Source organism: Carassius gibelio, chromosome B5 (assembly GCF_023724105.1).
Source record: "Carassius gibelio isolate Cgi1373 ecotype wild population from Czech Republic chromosome B5, carGib1.2-hapl.c, whole genome shotgun sequence".
NCBI classification, from domain to species: Eukaryota; Metazoa; Chordata; class Actinopteri; order Cypriniformes; family Cyprinidae; genus Carassius; species Carassius gibelio.
The window spans coordinates 27,551,044-27,572,548 of record NC_068400.1 but is presented as its reverse complement, the minus strand read 5'-3'; the positions used below and the strand labels follow the sequence as shown (position 1 = coordinate 27,572,548).

The 21,505-nt window shown below is 41.7% G+C and overlaps 1 protein-coding gene across 3 annotated transcripts in view; it reads right to left on the bottom strand.

The window, feature by feature from the left end:
• The window catches only part of edil3a (EGF-like repeats and discoidin I-like domains 3a), a 120,937-nt gene that overhangs the window by 31,170 nt on the left and 68,262 nt on the right, over positions 1 to 21,505 (bottom strand). The gene's annotated exons all lie outside the window — the stretch shown is intronic.

The window sequence follows — 21,505 nt, the reverse complement described above, 5'->3', positions numbered from 1 at the left end:
AAATATATGTTCAAATAAATAACAGCTATGAAATCAAACAATTTGAACAAACAGAAATTGATTGTGGATTCTTGTCACAGGAATCTTGCCTGGCCAACAGTAAACAGATGAATGTTTAAATAATATTAACATTATTTATCACAGAATTGCATTGTTTACTGTTCTAAACAGGAGGACTATATAGGCTTGCACAAGTGAGAATAGGAGCTGGCTGAGTGGGGAAGTAAACACAATTGGAATCCAAGGAGCTTTCAGTGATGACATGAACAATGCAATACATGGCATATCACATCAAAGGCTTATAGTCACTGGCTTCCAAGACTTGATTTGGGGATTGTTAGCATTATAACCATAATAATAATAGCAAATGCACGCTGATTCCCCTCTCCTCCTTTTCCAGCCTGACAATTTCAACATGCTTCTCTGCCTGCCAATACCTTGTCGTGACATGCCATTATAATAACTGGCTGTTTGCTCTCCATCCTCGGTTGGCCTGCCAATCTGCCCATTGACACAGTGAGAGCATGGCAGCGCATCATTCCAGTAATGACAACACAGCAGAGATTCAAGCAGGATTACACCAATAATAATGATGATGGTAATAGAGTAAACCGCCAGCAGGCCTCATAATCCCATAGAGTTCATGGAAAAGGACGGTAACTAAGTTTCAGAGAATTTACAACTGAAAACTAAAATCTGAATGTATGAATGTGCATGAGTTTGGACAACAAGTGAAATACTGTTAAAAGGAATAAATGAAACTAACCTTCATGTTGCTACAAACTTGGATGACTTTCATTTATTATTTTATTTATTTATTTATTTATTTATTTGGAGAACATACAGTTAGTTATTATGTCGCAATCTATGATGAAGCAAATGTAACTTGTCATAAAGGCATAGTTTTTGCATGTGTAACAAGCATGGGGTTTGAGCATTTAGTCACACATTTAGCTAGAGCATTCCATTTTAGCCCGGGTCCGACAGTCCCTGACTTTTTTATGCCAAATTTCAAGTCATATTTCAAATACGGGCCAATATGGCTTCTCCTTATTTTTATATTTCAGACATCCATCAATTAGTGATGAAAAAAAATGTCACACTTGTGGAAACAACACAAGACGTGCTATTGCGAGCCGTGAGCGGCTCGACTGTGTTTATTGTTACTCAGCAGCATGCTGTCAGCGCAGCTGAACAGTTCTGCATTAAAATGCATGATATCGACTTAAGTTTGCCTCAAAGCACATGCAAAAGTAATTACCATTGTAAGTGCACACAAATAAAAGCCGCTTGGTCGTTACTTATATGAAAAAAAAAAAAAAACCTTAATGACTCACCCTCATGCCATTCAAAACCAGTAAGACCTCCGGTACATCTTCGGAACACAGTTTAAGATATTTTAGATTTAGTCCGAGAGCTTTCTGTTCATCCATTGAAAATGTATGTACTATTTCTGGACAAGGTATACTGCCCATGTCCAGAAAGGTAATATTATATGTTATTATGTTATTTCTGGACCAAAATGTATTTTCGATGCTTCAAAAAATTCTATCTGACCCCTCTGATGTCACATGGACTAATTTGATTATGTTTTTATTACCTTTCTGGACATGGATAGTATACTGTACAGCTTCAATGGAGGGACTGAGATCTCTCGGACTAAATCTTAAATATTTTAAACTGTGTTCCGAAGATGAAACAACATGAGGGTGAGTCATTAATTACATAATTTTCATTTTTGGATGAACCAACCCTTTAACTATATTAATAGTTGAAACAGTAGTATAAGCTGATTTGGTAGAAGGGGGAAAAAGACAGGCTCAGGTCGGTAATTCTGATAAGCCATCGGACATGGGCTGGGTCAGGGCCGGGCTAGGCCTGTGCAGGGATCTAGTCACTGCCGCTGAAGATCAATGAATAAAGGATAAATATAAAATGGTTAAACAATTACAAAAATTATATTGACTGCAAGGTTTTAAAGTATAGTCTTGTTTCACGTTATTTAATCCTTTGAAATTAGTTGGCAGCAGAAGTGAATGAAAAGTTACTGTATTTAATATTAAGTAAATAAGTTACCACACTTAATGTAAAAAAATAAATAAATACAAAATAAAAAAAATGAGAATAGTCATAAGATTGTTGTTGTTGTTTTCTGAGAGTGTATGAAAATCAATTAAAATTAATTCAATAAATTTTTCATGTTGATTTTTTTTTATTTGGCATGTAGCCGTGTAATGAGCGAGACATTATCTCTAAAGTTTATCCGCTGCTCACTGAGCCTAAGAACACCCCTTATCCAAGATTAAATGACTAACACAACCATGTAGTGCTAACTATTTTAATAAACCCCTTCAGGATTTATTTTGTGATAATGACCGGCATATTGTAGGTGCCATCCAGTAATTGAATCCGACCTCAAAATGTCTATTCATAATAATGCTTATGAAACAGGCATTATTATCTTCTTTGTCCAGTAATGTTGGCTCTGACTGCTCTAAATAGCAAGGTTGCATTGGCAGGCCATGCTAAAGATAATGCACACAGCTGTGAAATTGTTCTTGAAGCTCACAGTTCAATTGAGCCATGCATTTAGATGTAGGCTGAAAATACCTGTGACATGCTGGGAAAATGAAGTCACATTACTAGACCACTAACAATGTCTGAGATCATTTTGAGCATCAACAGAATATAATGAAGATGGAGTACAAAAAAAGAAGATGTTTAACAAAGAATTGTGAATGTACCTGTGCTGGTTTGCTTTAATTGTGATCATTTTGCTAATTTCATTAGACTGGGAATGTTATTTAATTTACACATCCAAGGGAATTAATGGAATTAAAATACAAATCCATAGACTTTTCACAAACAGCTTTTCTATTAAAGAGCACAACTTTCAGAAAGTTAAAAACAAAATAAAACTAAGCAGGATCCAGAACTTGCGCTATATTTCAGTTATACACACTGATTGTATCTTTTTCTTTATAATAGCATTCTATATACACTGGATTAGTGCTAATTGTTGCTTGGAATGATATTGTATGTGTCAAAGTAAAATCAAATACATTTCCTTGAGAACAGAGCAGAGTGACCACTAAAACACAGGGCAGTGACAAAATGTATTTTAAGGGAAAAGATTTGCATCTGTTCAGGTTTTGTCTGTTGGCCAATTAGCGTGAGGTAATATAGATTTCTTTCCGTTTTGTGCTTCACTGACAGTGCTTTTCCCATTTCCATGCTGATTCCAAAATCATTTCCATGTGTAACAAAGGGACAACATTCAGCACAAGGTTTATTCTTGCTGATAAAATCCCTCTAACTCAATTTTATCAGTCCTATTAAGCCTGTCAGCAATTACAAAGCCTGCACATGGCTGCAACAAAGCCCACTAAGCTGTCATTCTTGGGGCTCTATTATCACTTTCCTTTTATCATTTAATTGCAGGAATTACCCAGACACTAGATTTGGTTACCTAACGTCTTTAGATACTGTATATGTGCCAATCCATTTCAGCGAGCGCAAAAGAAATTGAATGCCATTATAGACCTTCCGTTGTTTTGAGATTTAACAAATATACTGACAGTGCTGAGCTTTACTCAGCTTAACTGAAGCTAATCACACAAGGCTGATGACATGAAACTTTCAAAACTGCCTTTGATAAGTCATACCATCTACTTTTGAAGAAATGTTTGCATCTTTTGAAGAATGTTTATGACTGTGCACAAGGGACATCTTGTAAACACACAAAACCTGGTAGATTTCAAGCATCTACAACATTATGTAAAATAAATGAGCCACAGGTCTCAACAATCCATCAATTATACTAAAATGTCAAACAGCCACGTTTGGTCAAGTAAATTGTTATTGTATTTTGACGCATGGGTTTGGCACTGGAGAAACAGTTTGAAATGAGGTTGCATGCATCAGTTTACTGTTTCCGATTTCCCCTACTATTTTAATCATCCTTTCCTAGAGTACTAATCTATTTGTATTCCTTTTCTCCACCCATACCAATGTTTACAAGCTTCTGCTCAGACCTGCCCATTCTTGGCCACCACCATCCCCTCACCTGTGCCCCATCTGCCATTATCAGTATCACAAGCCTCATCCAAAAGCATGCTATAGCCAATGCTTGCATCCTGCTTTATTGCAATAACAATGTAGTCCAGTTCAAGCTTCTTCAGGAATAGAAAGTTTAAACTTTTCAAGTTTAAGTCATAATACTTCATTCACATCAGTGTCTTGCTGATCTGAAAGTCATTAAAAGTCACATTGCTAGGAGCTTTAACAGTTTTTTTTATCTCTCTCTATTTCACACATTCTATTTCATTCTGATTCTTATTACTACTATAATCTATTAAATTATAACTATAACTAATAACTATTAACTTATATAACTTATAACTAATAACTATGTTCTTTTTTTTCCTCAATAAACTCTTAATTTAGTGCCTATTAGTAGTTAGTAAGGTAGAATTAGGGGACATAAAATAAAATACAGAATAAGGTACTAATGTGTGCTTTATAAGTGTTTGTATATATATATATATACCTATATACACACACACACACACACACACACAATAATTACTTTTACAGAATCTGAAAGCAACATTCATAGCTGTCTTCTAATACCTACCAAAATGTTCCCAAAACCAATACTGACCAAAATGTTACATGACGACGGGTGCTCTTTATCCAGCTAATTCTGAAAATTTGAGAAGGCACAGTGAACAGCTATTATTTTCTAGGATGGCACCACTGTATAAAGCAATCACTGGAAATGGCATGAAGTTTGCACTTCTATTGAAACACTTACTGTTTTATTGTGACACTCAGGATGAGGGATTTTACAATTGAACTTATGATTCCAATTAAATATAATTATCTGCAAAATAGAAAAGCATCATTATTATTGACCTGAATTTTTATGAACACTTGAACACTATTGAGTGGACACCAGGCTAAAATCAGTGAAAATTCACTGCTCATGCAGTGTCTTATTAAGTCGCTTTTTTATTTCAGGAAAATCCCAACAGTGTAATTATTAAGCATGCCAACAAAAAAAATCTTTAAATCTAGCATCTACAATCAAACGTTTTATTAGTAAGCCTGCTGGAAATGCAACTGCTGGGACATTTTATTTCAGCTAATACCAAATCACAACACTGACATATAACAAATAATTTTTGTTACCTCTATTTTGTGAAACCCATCCACAAGCAACAGTTATAATTTTCATTTAGTTTAACATCATGTACTAAAACAACAAAAAAAATAATAAAAAGGAATATATGAATAAATGAATGAATGAATGAATGAAAAATAATTGATAAATAGTTATATCTCAATGATACTACAGCATTTAATGTTTTTCGTGCATTACAGTAAAACTACAAAATCTCACATATGCCAATTGATTGGAAAGTACAAGAGACAATAGAAAGGAACCCCATGGGTTAAACAATTATTACTGAGATAATTTTAAGATTAAAGTGAGAGAGAGACTGAGTTGCAGTGGTAGAACAGTTAAGGAGCTTATATTCAAATCCCCTTTCATCTCTGGTTTATCCTCCAGCTTGTATCCACACACAATCATACACACACTTATTATGCAAGAATAAATGTTGATTTTTCTGCCTTTTTCTGCTGGAGTGGCAAAAGATCAGACTGCTTATGACCATATGTTCAGCAGAGGAGGAAAATAATAAAAAAGTAAAAATGAATCAGGCAATAACATCTGTCTCTGTGTGCTATAATCACAGCAAAAAGCAAAGTGTGTTCACTTGCATTTGAGTGCATATAAATACAAGCATAAATTACTTTAGGGTTGTAAAATAAACTAAAAAAAAAAAAAAAACAACAGCAACGAAAAAAAAAAAAAACACCAACAGCTAAATGTATTTGCTATTCTTTTAATATGATACTACCAACAAAATACTGATTAATTATATTGGAAAATATTTAAAGCTGACATCGCATAATAAGTAGCTACTAAAACACTGACATTTAAAACTTATCCATAACATCATGGACTAGAAAAGTGCCCACTGGATGTAGTAGTAAGGTGTATTTCTGAATAATGTGAATTTTGTATAGGGAAGTATGCATATTTGGAAGGAGAAAAACTAGCAAGAAAAATGAAATACTGTATATAATCCCAAGCAAAATGGATCAAATTAACATTAAATAATAAAAAGTAAACAACAACAACAATAATAATAATAATAATAATAATAATAATAATAACAATAAAGATTAAGATGATGATGTTATATACAGGTGCTTCTCAATAAATGAGAATTTCGTGGAAAAGTTCATTTATTTCAGTAATTCAACTCAAATTGTGAAATTCATGTATTAAATAAATTCAATGCACACAGACTCAAGTAGTCTAAGTCTTTGGTTCTTTTAATTGTGATGATTTTTACTCACATTTAACAAAAACCCGCCAATTCATTATTTCAACAAATTATAATACGGTGACATGCCAATCAGCTAATCAACTCAAAACACCTGCAAAGGTTTCCTGAGCCTTTAAAATGGTCTCTGGCAATCATTTGACATCCTTCACAAGATTGTTTGCAGAGTGCTGTATTAAAGAATGTTAACAGAATGTTGAGTGGAATGAAAAAGTGTGGAAGAAAAAGATGCACAACCAACCAAGAGAACCGCAGCCTTATGAGGATTGTCAAGCAAACTGGATTCAAGAATTTTAAAGAACTTCACAAGGAATGCACTGAGGCTGGGGTCAAGGCATAAAGAGCCACCACACACAGAAGTGTCAAGGAATTTGGCTACAGTAGTTGTATTCCTCTTGTTAAGCCACTCCTGTACCACAGACAACATCAGAGGCATCTTACCTGGGCTAAGGAGAAGAAGAAATGGACTGTTGCCATTGGTCTAAAGTCCTTTTTCCAGATGATAGCAAGTTTTTGGATTTCATTTGGAAACCTAGGGCCTAGAGTCTAGAGGAAGGGTGGAGAAGCTCATAGCCCAATTTGCTTGAAGTCCAGTATTAAGTTTCCACAGTCTATGGTGATTTGGAGGTGCAATGTCACCTGCCGGTGTTGGTCCATTGTATTTTTTGAAAACCAAAGTCACTGTGCCCGTTTAAAAATAAATCTTGGAGCACTTCATGCTTCCTTCTGCTGACCAGCTTTTTTAAGATGTTGATTTCATTTTCCAGCAGGATTTGCACCTACCAACACTCCCAAAATAACCAAAAGTTGGCTAAATGACCATGATGTTGGTCTACTTGAATGGCCAGCAAACTCACTAGACCTGAACCCCATAGATAATCTATGGGCTATTGTCAAGAGAAAGATGAGAAACAAGAGACCAAACAATGCAGATAAGCTGAAGGCCACTGTCAAAGAAACCGTCTCTAGGTTACGTATGTAACCCTAATTCCTCGAGGGATAGAGATGCTGTGTCGAACAAGCTTTGGGGAACACGTTTAGCGTGAGCGACTCTGAATATCATATCCAATCTGTCTTACAGAAGAGCGTGACGTCACGGGCGGGGTGACGTAAGCGATGAGAGCCGGTGAGAGATGTGTCCGTCGCTAGTATTACACGGTGACAAGGAGCTCCTGATTCAAAAACCAAGGTTTATTCCACATGTCTAAGGCACGGAGGCAGCGCCACGTGACCTTGATAGTGCGAAGTAGATTGCCCCTCGGGGAAAATCCCTTGGTCTTGAGCCACCACTGTAGGGGTCTCATGTACAGCAGGCCAAGAGGTATCACGTTGGACACAGCTGCCATCAGACCCAACAATCTCTGAAATTGTTTGACAGTAAGTGACTGGCCTTCTCTGACTCTCTCGACTGAGATGAGGATCGACTCGATACGAGCAGAGGACAATCGTGCCTGCATCGCGTTGAATCCCATACTATGCCTAGATAGGTGGTTCTCTGAACCGGAGAAAGTACACTCTTCTTGGCGTTCAGTCTCAAACCCAGAACCCCCATATGTGCGAGAATGACATCTTGATGCCGAGCCGCAACCTGCTCTGACTGAGCTAAGATCAACCAATCATCGATATAGTTGAGAATGCGGATGCCCTGCATGCGCAGGGGATCCAGAACCGAGTCTACACATTTTGTGAACGTGCGGGGTGAGAGTGCAAGGCCGAAGGGAAGTACTCGATATTGTTAGGCTTTGCCCCCCGAAAGCGAATCTCAGAAACTTCCTGTGTTGTGGAAGGATGGATATGTGGAAGTATGCATCTTTGAGATCTATTGTGACAGACCATTCCTCGGACCTGATCTGACCTACAACATGCTTGATCGTGAGCATTTTGAACTTCAATCTCATAACTGAACGATTTAAGACCCTCAAGTCTATAATCGGACGCAACCCCCCATCCTTCTTTGGAACTGTGAAATACCGGCTGTAGAACCCGGACTCCCTGTCTTGAGGAGGGGCCACCTCGATGGCTTCCTTCTCTAATAGGGTTTTCACTTCCTGTTCCATAACCAGACCCTGCCTGGGGCCAACTATCGTCAGAATGACCCCGTTGAATATCGGCGTTGCAGAGCCGAACTGAATACGGTAGCCTTTATCTACTGTATGCAGGACCCATTGAGATACATTTGCCAGTAGTTTCCACGCTGCTAAATAATCTACTAAGGGAATCAGTCTCTCAAGACTGACCTCTAGTGTAAGAGGCCCCCCGCAGGGGCAGCGAGCGTCTCAGCCCCGCTATGCGCAAGGGCGGAAAATACTGAGAACGATGCTCGCTAGGGATTGCTGCGCCCTGGAACACTGCAATACTGCACTGCGTGACTGCAAACCCGCCTAAGGCTGTGAAAACCCTGGTTCAGAGTGTTGCTTAAGCTTCCGGTCCCGACGCAGGGGGAGCGCGGGCAGCAACACTCTGACTATAGACTGAGAGAGCTGCTCCAGTATATATAATTTCTCAGAGTGAGATAAATGTCATTATATTCCAAGGAATTTAATGCAAACAAACAATTAGACGAGTAAAGACGGTCTGGATATGGTAAGATTTACATTAAAACTGAAAATGATGTAAGTAGCTGCAGCTGCAAGTTCACAGATGGGGAAGGAACCGCTGCACGTGCTTCCGAACCTCGAGAATGATATGCGAGAAGCACAGTCAGCCCCCTTATTTTTTCAAGAGAGCTGACTGCGCGATCTGCGCTCTTCATTAATGCTGCTCATTATACAGTTAGGCATAATATGCTTGTGGAACTAATGCTTGTGTAACTGTTTGTCTCGGGGGGGGGGGGGGGACCGCAACACTCGGGCTTCCGCACCCGGAGATCGGGCAGATCTGGCGGGTGAGGTAGGAGATAGGGACACGCCCATCTCCATACCCTCCAGCAGGTCTTATCTGCGAACCCAGCGAGTGCAGGCGCCACTCAGCGAAAGCGGGACCGACACCACAAGGAAAACTGGCGAAGACTCCCCCTGGAGAGAGTCCTCCGGGATCGAAGCGTCCACATTGGCTTGTAGCAGGATTCGCCTTTCGGATGTCTCGTCTTAGCTTTGCTCTTTGACTATTGCTGAAGCCAGCTGTGCGGCTTATGCCTTTATAGCTTCCTGGACGCTTACGTCACCCCGCCCGTGACGTCACGCTCTTCTATAAGACAGATTGGATATGATATTCAGAGTCACTCACGCTAAACGCGTTCCCCAAAGTGTGTTCGACGCAGCTTGAGTTCCTGAAGAGGAACCGGGCTTCCATACCATCTCAGCAGTGCCACAAACTGATCACCTCCATGCCACGCTGAATTGAGGCAGTAATTAAAGCAGGAGGAACCCCTACCAAGTATTGAGTACATGTAAAGTAAATTAACATACTTTCCAGAAGGCCAACAATAAACACTAAACTTTTTTTTTTTTTTTTTTTATGAAGTATTCTAATTTGTTGAGGTGATGAATTGGTATATATATATATATATATATATATATATATATATATATATATATATATAAACCCTAAATAGCAATTTTATTGAGGCTTAAGAAAATCCCTATACACTTACAGAGAGTTTACAGAGCAGGCATTTTTAATTATTTCCTATGGGAGCTGAGTAACTCTCTTGTGCCAGAAACAGAATTGAAAGCAGCAAAAAGTTCAGAAATGCTTCCAAGAAATGAGGAACATAAATAAAAGCAACCAATTTTTGTGATGCAGGAAATGACATTTGTCATGACATGAGTGATAAAAAAATAAATGCATCGTGCTAGAGTGTGTGCTGTATTGCTTACTGTATATTTTGGATGCTTTGCAGTTACATATACAATAAGTATTTAAAAACTGCTAGATCTGATTACTTTTCTTCTCTTTTAGAAGAAAACAAACATAACCCCAGGTATTTATTCAATACAGTTGCTAAATTAACGAAAAATAAAGCCTCAACAAGTGTTGACATTTCCCAACACCACAGCAGTAATGACTTTATGAACTACTTTACTTCTAAAATCGATATATTAGAGATAAAATTGCAGCCATTCAGCCGTCAGCTACAGTATCGCATCAGACAGTGCACTATAGACCCCCTGAGGAACAGTTCCACTCATTCTCTACCATGGGAGAGGAAGAATTGTATAAACTTGTTAAATCATCTAAACCAACAACATGTATGTTAGACCCTATACCATCTAAGTTCCTAAAAGAGGTACTTCCAGAAGTCATAGGTCCTCTTTTGACTATTATTAATTCCTCATTGTCATTAGGATATGTCCCCAAAACCTTCAAACTGGCTGTTATTTAGCCTCTCATAAAAAAAAAAAACACAACTTGACCCCAAATAAATAATTAATTATAGACCAATCTCGAATCTCCCTTTTCTGTCCAAGATACTAGAAAAGGTGGTATCCTCACAATTATATTCCTTAGAGAAAAATGGTATATGTGAGGATTTCCAGTCAGGATTTAGACCATATCATAGTACAGAGACTGCTCTCCTTAGAGTTACAAATGATCTGCTCTTATCATCTGATCGTGGGTGTATCTCTCTATTAGTTTTATTGGATCTTAGCGCTGCGTTTGACACAATTGACCACATCATTCTTTTTGCATAGACTTGAACACTTTGTTGGCATCAGTGGAAGTGCATTAGCATGGTTTAAATCATACTTATATGACCGCCATCAATTTGTAGCAGTGAATGAAGATGTATCATATCGATCACAAGTGCAGTATGGAGTACCTCAACGCTCAGTACTAGGGTCGCTACTCTTCACGCTTTATATGTTACCCTTGGGAGATATCATCAGGAAAAATGGTGTTAGCTTTCACTCTTATGCTGATGATACTCAGCTCTATATTTCTTCGCTGCCCGGTGAAACACACCTATTTGAAAAACTAATGGAATGCATAGTCGATATAAAAAATTGGATGACGAGTAATTTCTTACTGCTAAATTCAGAAAAAACTGCATTTTTCCATCTCAAAAATGTATCTAAATTACAGCCTATGCTCTCAATGTCAAATGCAGAAATGTTAATCCATGCATTTATGACTTCAAGGTTAGATTATTGTAATGCTTTATTTGGTGGTTGTTCTGCACGCTTAGTAAACAAACTACAGCTAGTCCAAAATGCAGCAGCAAGAGTTCTTACTAGAACCAGGAAGCATGACCATATTAGCCCGGTCCTGTCATCGCTGCACTGGCTCCCTATCAAACATCGTATAGATTTTAAAATATTGCTTATTACTTATAAAGCCCTGAATGGTTTAGCACCTCAGTATTTGAATGAGCTCCTTTTACATTATACTCCTCTACGTCCGCTACGTTCTCAAAACTCAGGCAATTTGATAATACCTAGAATATCAAAATCAACTGCAGGCGGCAGGTCCTTTTCCTATCTGGAGCCTAAACTCTGGAATAACCTACCTAACATTGTTCGGGAGGCAGACACACTCTTGCAGTTTAAATCTAGATTAAATACCCATCTCTTTAACCTGGCATACACATAACATACTAATATGCTTTTAATATCCAAATCCGTTAAAGGATTTTTAGGCTGCATTAATTAGGTAAACCGGAACCTGGAAACACTTCACATAACATGTACCTTCTACATCATTAGAAGAATGTCATCTACGCTAATATTTGTCTGTTTCTCTCTTGTACCGAGGTCACCGTGGCCACCAGATCCAGTCTGTATCCAGACCAGAAGGTCACTGCAGTCACCCGGATCCAGTACGTATCCAGACATGATGGTGGATCAGCACCTAGAAAGGACCTCTACTGCCCTGAAAGACAGCGGAGACCAGGACAACTAGAGCCCCAGATACAGATCCCCTGTAAAGACCTTGTCTCAGAGGACCACCAGGACAAGACCACAGGAAACAGATGATTCTTCTGCACAATCTGACTTTGATGCAGCCTGGAATTGAACTACTGGTTTCGTCTGGTCAGAGGAGAACTGGCCCCCCAACTGAGCCTGGTTTCTCCCAAGGTTTTTTTCTCCATTCTGTCACTGATGGAGTTTTGGTTCCTTGCCGCTGTCGCCTCTGGCTTGCTTAGTTGGGGACACTTCATCTACAGCGATATCATTGACTTGATTGCAAATAAATGCACAGACACTATTTAAACTGAACTGGGATGACATAACTGAATTCAATTATGAACTGCTTTTAACTATCATTTTGCATTATTGACACACTGTTTTTCAAATGAATGTTGTTCAGTGCTTTGACGCAATGTATTTTGTTTAAAGCACTATATAAATAAAGGTGATTGATTGAAGTATTTCAGTAAAGATATTTTCATTGTAGCCATATTAACAAAAGTTTCTAAATTGACCTGTATATTTATTTTGGGCATTCAAGAAGAAAGCTATCATCTTTCCAACTGTAATGGGCTAGTTGCATATCATCACCATCTTGGATTTCCGGTCTTGCGAGTGTGTGCATAGATATTTCCGTTTGTGCTAAACGTCAGTGCTGAGAACCGGATAAATCCAAATATTACCTTCTATATGTTTACAGGATTTATAATATCACTTCAAATGCAAATAAGGTATACAATGCTATTATTACTATACTATAAATGTTAACTGAGCCAGTGGATTTGAAACTTGTGTATGTTTGGGTCTGGTGAATGAATTTGATACAGTACTGTTCACAAAATTAAAGTTGAACTCATGGTGTGTATACACAGCCACATAATGTATTTTTATCTTACCAATTATGTAAATGTACAAATTACTTATTTCTCAAAAAAGTTTGTATTACATTGATTTTTTTAATGAAATATTTACCTTGAGAGGCGTGGGCTGTGATTTATCTTAATCAGTATCCATTTCTCAATTGTGCACATACATCAGTTTTTTTCATCATTATTTTCACAACATATTTTATTATTTTACACAATTAACTAATACATGACTTATTTTGATATCTGTTTTATCTGATAATTAATGCAAACGAATAACAATATACCTGCGCTGCTCGGATAATGATTTATGTCAGTCAGATAATGATTTATGCTGCAGATCTTCCACAAAACAAATAAACATTGATAAAAACACATGAATGCAAACCTATCATAATTACATTACGTTTAATTGTACAGTTACAGTTATAAATTATGTTATCAAATAAAGTTAATAAAACATGCTTTATCAGACATCTCTATGCGTCGCTGACCACATTATCAACAGAAAAATAAAGCAATCTCCGCGTTGTATCTTGATGAATTTCAACACAGAAGTACGCAAAAAATGTAGGGAGAATGTTTCCCCATGTCTTTGATATACCACTATCCACTGTTAAATTAAAAAGTAATTGATTATATACATCTAGCCAAGTTTTGTATGTAAGTTTCCCTTATAGTAAATGTGAGCATCGCAAGACCAGATGCATACACTCGCATCGCTGAAGCTCACCGGCACCATCTTATACACAGAGCCCATTGTGTGTATACATCGACCATGTGCTGAAAAAAACAAACAAAAAAATATCTAGACTAACAATGGGAGTTACGCAAGAAATCTAAGAATGTCGCAAAGAATATTGTCTACCTAAACCCCACCTCCACCTCGCCCCGCCCCCGCCAAGACAAAATTGCTGACATGCATCATAAACACACATCATGTTCAGTTTGTTCTTAATTATTGCCACAAAGTTTGGTTTTACTTTTCTTATTTTGTGCTTAAACTAACAGAAAACATTAGCTTTGCTGTTATTTTGGTGTTTAATAATTCCCCCTTAATAAAATTTGTTTTTGAAATTAATTCAGTTTTGTGAGAAGGACAAATTAATAATAGAACTCAATTTTAAATTCATCATGGTGAAGTTGGACATTCTGGCGGTGATTGTAATAATGATAAATAACGTATTTTCCAGACTATAAGTCACACTTTTTTTCATAGTTTGGCTGGTCCTGCGACTTGTAGTAGGTGCGACTTTATCAAAATTAATTTGACATGAACCGAGAGAAATGAACCAAGAGAAATGAACCAATAGAAAACATTACCGTCTACAGCCCTGAGTGCTCTATGCTGCTCATTGCTCCTGTTGTCTACACTGAAGACATAGAGCGCCCTCTCGCAGCTGTAGTTGGTAATGTTTTCTATTGGTTCTTGGTTCTAAATAAATGTGACTTATAGTCCAGTGCGACTTATATATGTTTTTTTCATCATCATGACGTATTTTTGGACTGATGCGACTTATACTCAGGTGCGACTTATAGTCCGAAAAATACAGTACAAGAATTTGATGACATATAATAATGTCTTAAATAAAATATGCCTATTTTCTGGTGTTTCTCTTTCTTTTTGGCATTATCGCCTGTGTAGACACATTTCATGATGGTAAGTTTGATTTCCTTAATTGTAACAACTGCAGCATTGTTTTCAAACTTGCAATCAAGCTGTAATGTATTTGATATTCATTATGTAGGCCTATGATTAAAATCATGGAAGGATTAAAAAGAATTTTGAGTAAAAACGTCAAGCCCAGAATATAATTCAGTGTTGGGCTGCTGAAACTCCGAATGCGTGCGAGGCCGAGCTGAGAAAGCTAAGTCTTGATCAGAAAACATCAAAACTTTATAGTTATGTTGCAAATAAATTCAGAATTTATAGTTCTACATTTCAGCTTAATTAAACAATTATATTATATTATTATATTGGTTTGAAAAAATCTGTAAAAATATTACACTCAAATGTGCGCTGTTTGTGTCTTTTAAATATATATATGTCAGGAGAAAATGGGCAGGATTCAGATGCGGGTTTACGCAAGGCTTTATTTAAAGCAGAGGAGGCAGATCAGATGAGTCACGTTCACAGGATTACTCGTAGTGACTGGAAGAATAGTCGAAGCAGATGAATCAAACCGATGAGTAACGTTCCACAGTTATTTGTACGACCACTGAGACCGGAGGGATGACACTGAAGCTTCCAAGAGCTCTGCGCTGGGGAACAGGGGGCAGAGAAAACAGCTAAACACACTGGAGCCTGAGGACAAGACACGACAAAGGTGAGTGCCAAGAATAGCTAGAAGATCGGAGCTATTGATACGAGTAACAACAGTCTGACAATAGACAGAGAAACACGGGGACTGATAAGGGGAAAAAATTAGAAGAACATAGAAAACAGGTGGTGAGTAATTAGGGTTCACAACACTGAAACAAGGAGGGCGGGGAAAACTCAAACAGGTAGACGCGGTGAGCTGACAAGAGACCCAAACACACACAAAAGGCAGGTGATTAGCCCCGAGACCCGACAGTACCCCCCCTCCCAGGAGCGTCACCTTACGCTCTAGGAAGGGGCCTACCTCGATGCCGCCCGGAAGTCCTCAATCAACGAGTGGTCCAGAATGTCCCGGGACGGCACCCAGCACCTCTCCTCTGGACCATACCCCTCCCAGTCCACAAGATACTGAAACCCCCTGCCGCGGCGCCGCTCATCGAGTAATCTCTTAACCGTATAGGTAGGAGATCCATCCACAAGACGACGGGGCGGGGGGGTGGGACGACTACAAGCAGGATTAAGGGGGGAAGAGAACACCGGCTTGACCCTGGAAACATGAAACACCGGATGAACCCGACCAAAAGTGGGAGGGAGCTTGAGCCTGATCGCCACCGGACTAACCACCTTGGTGATGCGGAATGGCCCAATGAATCTGGGTGCCAGCTTACGAGAAGGCGCCCGGAGAGGCAGATCCTTGGTAGAAAGCCAAACCCGCTGACCACACACATAGGCAGGAGGAGAGGACCGGCGACGATCAGCTGCGGTCTTGGTTCGGCCAGAGGCTTGGACCAGAATCCTCCTGACTTTCTCCCAGGTGCGACGGCAGCGCTGGACGAAAGCCAGGGCGGATGGAACCGCTGCGTCGGGTTCCTGTGACGGGAACAGAGGTGGGTTATAACCAACAGAACACTCAAAGGGGGACATACCTGACGCGGCCACCGGAAGCGTGTTATGAGCGTACTCTGCCCAGGAGAGCTGCTGGCACCAGGAACTCGGATTGTTGGACGCTAGACAGCGGAGCATTCTTCCTAGATCCTGGTTGGCCCGCTCACACTGCCCATTGGTCTGGGGATGAAACCCTGAAGACAGACTAGCAGAGGCCCCAATCTGTCTACAAAATTCCCTCCAGAACCGGGAGACAAACTGGGGACCCCTATCAGAAACCACATCCACCGGAAACCCATGGAGACGGAAGACGTGGTCCACCACCAGTTGGGCGGTCTCCCGGGCGGAGGGCAGCTTGGGCAGGGGGATGAAGTGAACCGCTTTGGAAAAGCGATCCACCACTGTGAGAACAACAGTGTTACCCTTCGACGGAGGAAGCCCTGAGACGAAATCAAGGGCAATGTGTGACCAAGGGCGGGAAGGGATAGGGAGAGGGTTTAGCAGACCATCAGGAGGGCGATTGACCGGCTTACTTTGGGCACATGTGGGGCAGGCCAACACAAACTGTCTAACATCTGCGGCCATAGTAGGCCACCAGAAACGCTGTCGGATGGCAGACAACGTCCTCCGAATCCCTGGATGGTAGACTAACCTTGATGAGTGACCCCACTCAAGGACCTCAGAGCGCAGCGCAGCCGGCACCGGCAACCTGCCCGCCGGACACTCCCCTGGCACTTGCACCCCTCGACCGGCCTCCTCAACTCGCTGCTCGATACCCCATGAAAGAGCCCCGACCACCACCCCCTCAGGAAGGATGGCCTCGGCCGCAACCTCCCCCCCTGGAGCACCGAACAGACGAGAGAGGGCGTCGGGTTTGGTGTTCTTAGATCCCGGCCGGTACGAGAGGGTGAAGTTGAACCTGGCAAAGAAGAGTGCCCAACGGGCCTGGCGCGAGCTCAGCCTCTTGGCTGAACGGATGTATTCCAGGTTCTTGTAATCCGTCCAGACCAAGAAGGGCTGCACTGACCCCTCCAACCAGTGATGCCAATCGTACCGCCAACAGTTCTCTATTGCCGATGTCATAGTTACGTTCTGCAGGGCTGAGACGACGAGAGAAGAATGCACAAGGGTGGAGCTTCCCATCGTGGAGGGAACGCTGAGATAGAACTGCGCCAACCCCGACGTCCGAAGCATCAACCTCAACAATGAACTGGGCCTCAGGATCTGGAACCAACAGAACAGGTGCAGAGACAAAACGGGACTTTAAAATGTCAAAGGCTACCTGCGCTTCTCTGTTCCATCTGAAGGACACCTTAGTTGAAGTTAGGGCTGTGAGCGGTGCAGCAATCTGACCAAAATTTCTGATGAATCGCCGCTAGAAGTTGGCGAAACCCAGGAATCGCTGCAGAGCCTTCCGGGAGTCAGGAACCGGCCACTGGGCAACAGCTTCAATCTTAGCGGGATCTGGCTTGATCCCCTCCGTAGAAATAATGTGGCCAAGGAACGTAACAGACTCAGCGTGGAATTCGCACTTCTCCGCCTTGACAAACAACTGATTCTCTAACAACCGCTGGAGAACCCGTCTGACATGCTGGGTGTGTAATTGGAGAGAAGAGGAGAAAATCAAGATATCATCCAAATACACGAAGACAAATTGATTGATCATGTCACCCAACACGCTATTGACGAGTCCCTGGAAAACGGCTGGAGCATTGGTAAGACCAAACGGAAGAACCAAGTACTCATAGTGTCCCGAAGGGGTGTTAAATGCCGTCTTCCACTCATCCCCCTCCCGAATGCGCACCAAGTGGTAGGCGTTGCGCAGGTCTAACTTGGTGAAGACCCGAGCTCCCTGTAATAATTCAAAAGCAGAAGACATTAAAGGTAGGGGGTACCTGTTCTTAATAGTAATGTCATTCAAACCTCTGTAATCAATACAGGGGCGCAGGGAGCCGTCCTTCTTCTGAACAAAGAAAAAACCTGCACCAGCAGGAGAGGAGGAATGGCGGATGAGCCCAGCTTGGAGTGACTCACGTATATACTTGTCCATGGCCTCTCTCTCAGGACCCGAAAGGGAGTATAACCGACCCTTAGGCGGAGAAGCGCCCGGGAGAAGATCAATGGCACAGTCGTAGGGGCGATGCGGGGGTAGCGAGGTGGCCCGGGCCTTACTGAAGACCGCCCGAAGATCATGGTACTTCGCGGGGACACCGGACAGGTCAGAGGGATCCTCCTGAGGAACACAAGACACAGAGACAGGAGGAAAAACAGCACCCAAACATGACACGTGACAAGACTGACTCCAGGCTAAAACAGCATTGTTGACCCAGTCAATGTGTGGGTTGTGTTTATGTAACCATGGATGCCCCAGGATTAAAGGAGCCTTAGGGGAATCAATAATAAACAGTTCAATCAGCTCGCTATGGCTATCAGCAATATGAAGGCTTATCTTGGGGGTGATGTGAGTGATGGTGGTGAGGGGACGGCCAGCTAAAGACCATGCTGATACGGGACTAACCAGAGGAATAAGCGGTATTTTCCAACGTTGAGCAGAAGCAGCATCGAGGAAGTTCCCCTCAGCCCCTGAATCCACAAGGGCGAGCCCAGTGTGAGATCGACTCTGGAAAGAGAGTTGGAACGGCAGCTGAGTCCGTGCTGCGGGAGAGCTTGAATTAAGAACCGTGCCCACCAGGACTCTCCGCCTCACTGGTGGACCCTGGCTTTTAACGGACAGTGAAGGGCGAAGTGTCCTCCCCTGCCGCAGTATAGACACGCCCCCGATGACAGACGCTCCTGCTTCTGTTGTGGTGTAAGCCGTAAACGACCCAACTGCATGGGCTCCTCCTCCGAGGGCTGTCGGCCGGCAGAACTAGCTGAAGAGGACTCTAGGTGGCGCCACGGGGCGGGCGCTTGCTGTTGTTTGCGGCGGCGGCTGAGACGGCCCTCAATACGGAGCGCGAGATTAATGAGATTATCCAATTCCCGCGGGAGCTCTATGGCCGCAAGTTCATCAGAAATGTGAAAATCTAACCCCTCAAGAAAACGAGCGCGCAGCGCGCTCTCATTCCAGCCACACGCCGCCGCTAAAGTCTGGAACTGGATGGCGTAATCCGTGACAGAGCTCCTCCCCTGAGTCAAACGCGACAACTGGGCCGCCGCCTCGTCTCCCTGAGCTGAGCGATCAAATAACTTTGCCATCTCTCGACTAAAATCAGTGAAGGTAGCACAACAGGGAGCCCGCGATCTCCATACGGCAATTCCCCATTCGCGGGCACGGCCCGAAAGAAGTGTAAGGACGTACGCTACCTTGGCTTCCTCATTTGCGTAATGCCGGGGCTGCAGAGAAAACACCAGCGAGCACTGGGAGAGAAACGCTTGACAGGCGTTAGGATCGCCATCATAGACCGGCGGATTGTTGGCATGAGGTTCGGACTCGTGGGCCATACCGGTGTGAAGAATGGACCCCCGGTTTGTAGCCTCTCGCTGAAGGTCGTCCACCCGTGTGAGGAGCTCGGAGACTCGGGCACTGAGAGCGTCCACATCCTGCGCGGTGGTGTTGAGCTGGGTGGCATGCTGTCCTAACAAAACTCCATGCTGCACGAGAGCCGAGCGGAGTGGATCAGATCCCGCTGAATCCATGATCTGGTCAGACTGTTCTGTCAGGAGAAAATGGGCAGGATTCAGATGCGGGTTTACGCAAGGCTTTATTTAAAGCAGAGGAGGCAGATCAGATGAGTCACGTTCACAGGATTACTCGTAGTGACTGGAAGAATAGTCGAAGCAGATGAATCAAACCGATGAGTAACGTTCCACAGTTATTTGTACGACCACTGAGACCGGAGGGATGACACTGAAGCTTCCAAGAGCTCTGCGCTGGGGAACAGGGGGCAGAGAAAACAGCTAAACACACTGGAGCCTGAGGACAAGACACGACAAAGGTGAGTGCCAAGAATAGCTAGAAGATCGGAGATATTGATACGAGTAACAACAGTCTGACAATAGACAGAGAAACACGGGGACTGATAAGGGGAAAAAATTAGAAGAACATAGAAAACAGGTGGTGATTAATTAGGGTTCACAACACTGAAACAAGGAGGGCGGGGAAAACTCAAACAGGTAGACGCGGTGAGCTGACAAGAGACCCAAACACACACAAAAGGCAGGTGATTAGCCCCGAGACCCGACAATATACACCTGTCATTCTTGTGGTTCCTCTTCAGGAACTCTAGTTGCTTCGAAAGCTATGGGGAATGCCCTCTCCATGACCACACTCTGAATCACATGTGTTATAAGCCCAATGGAAAGGCAAGACGTCATAGGAAGATGACGTCATCCACCAGGAAGCTTAAAAGCATGTAAAAGCTTAAAAGCAGTGCCGGCATTAGCCTTGTGCCATTTCAGCAAGCGCTCTGTGTGTTGTCAGTCTCAATCTGTGTTGTGAGTCTTAATTACTATTGTCTGTCCAGTTACACAACCATAATAAACTTGAAACATCCACATTATTGCATCCTGTTTTTATTCACAAATTGTACAGTGTCCCAACTTTTTTGGAATTGGGTTTGTATTATGTTTTTTTTTTTTTTTTACAATTTTACCTTCATTGAATGTAGTGTTGCTGGAATGTAGTACGTAATGTTGAGTAATGCTAGTCCATCAATCAGCATGTGCTTCAAAGTTAAATAAGTCCTTTACAGGAAATTCTGAATCGTCAGAACACCGGTGCATGGCTGCTCACAGCGCTTGGTGACGTGTCGAACCATAACCGTTTTCGGAACCGAAACAGAACCTAACCTACTGTATTTTCCGCAACATAAGATGCACTTAAAATCCTTTAATTTTATCAAAAAAAACGATATACAGGAGCGCCTTATATATGGATCAAGGCGCTCTGTCAAAATGTTGACAATCCCTTTAGTGGATCCACAATCTAGTGGATGCATAACGCAAACTCAGTCAAACATTTAACTGCAGTATCTTCTATTTTATGTGCCTTATAATCCGGTGCACCCTATACATGAAAACAGTTCTAAAATAGGTCATTCATTGAAGGTGCGCCTTATAATCTGTTGCGCCGTATAGTGAGGAAAATACGGTATTCAGGAGTGAGTTCTTTTTCATCTTCTTGCAGTTTAATCTTTTTAAATTGTAATTGGAATAGCTTTTCGA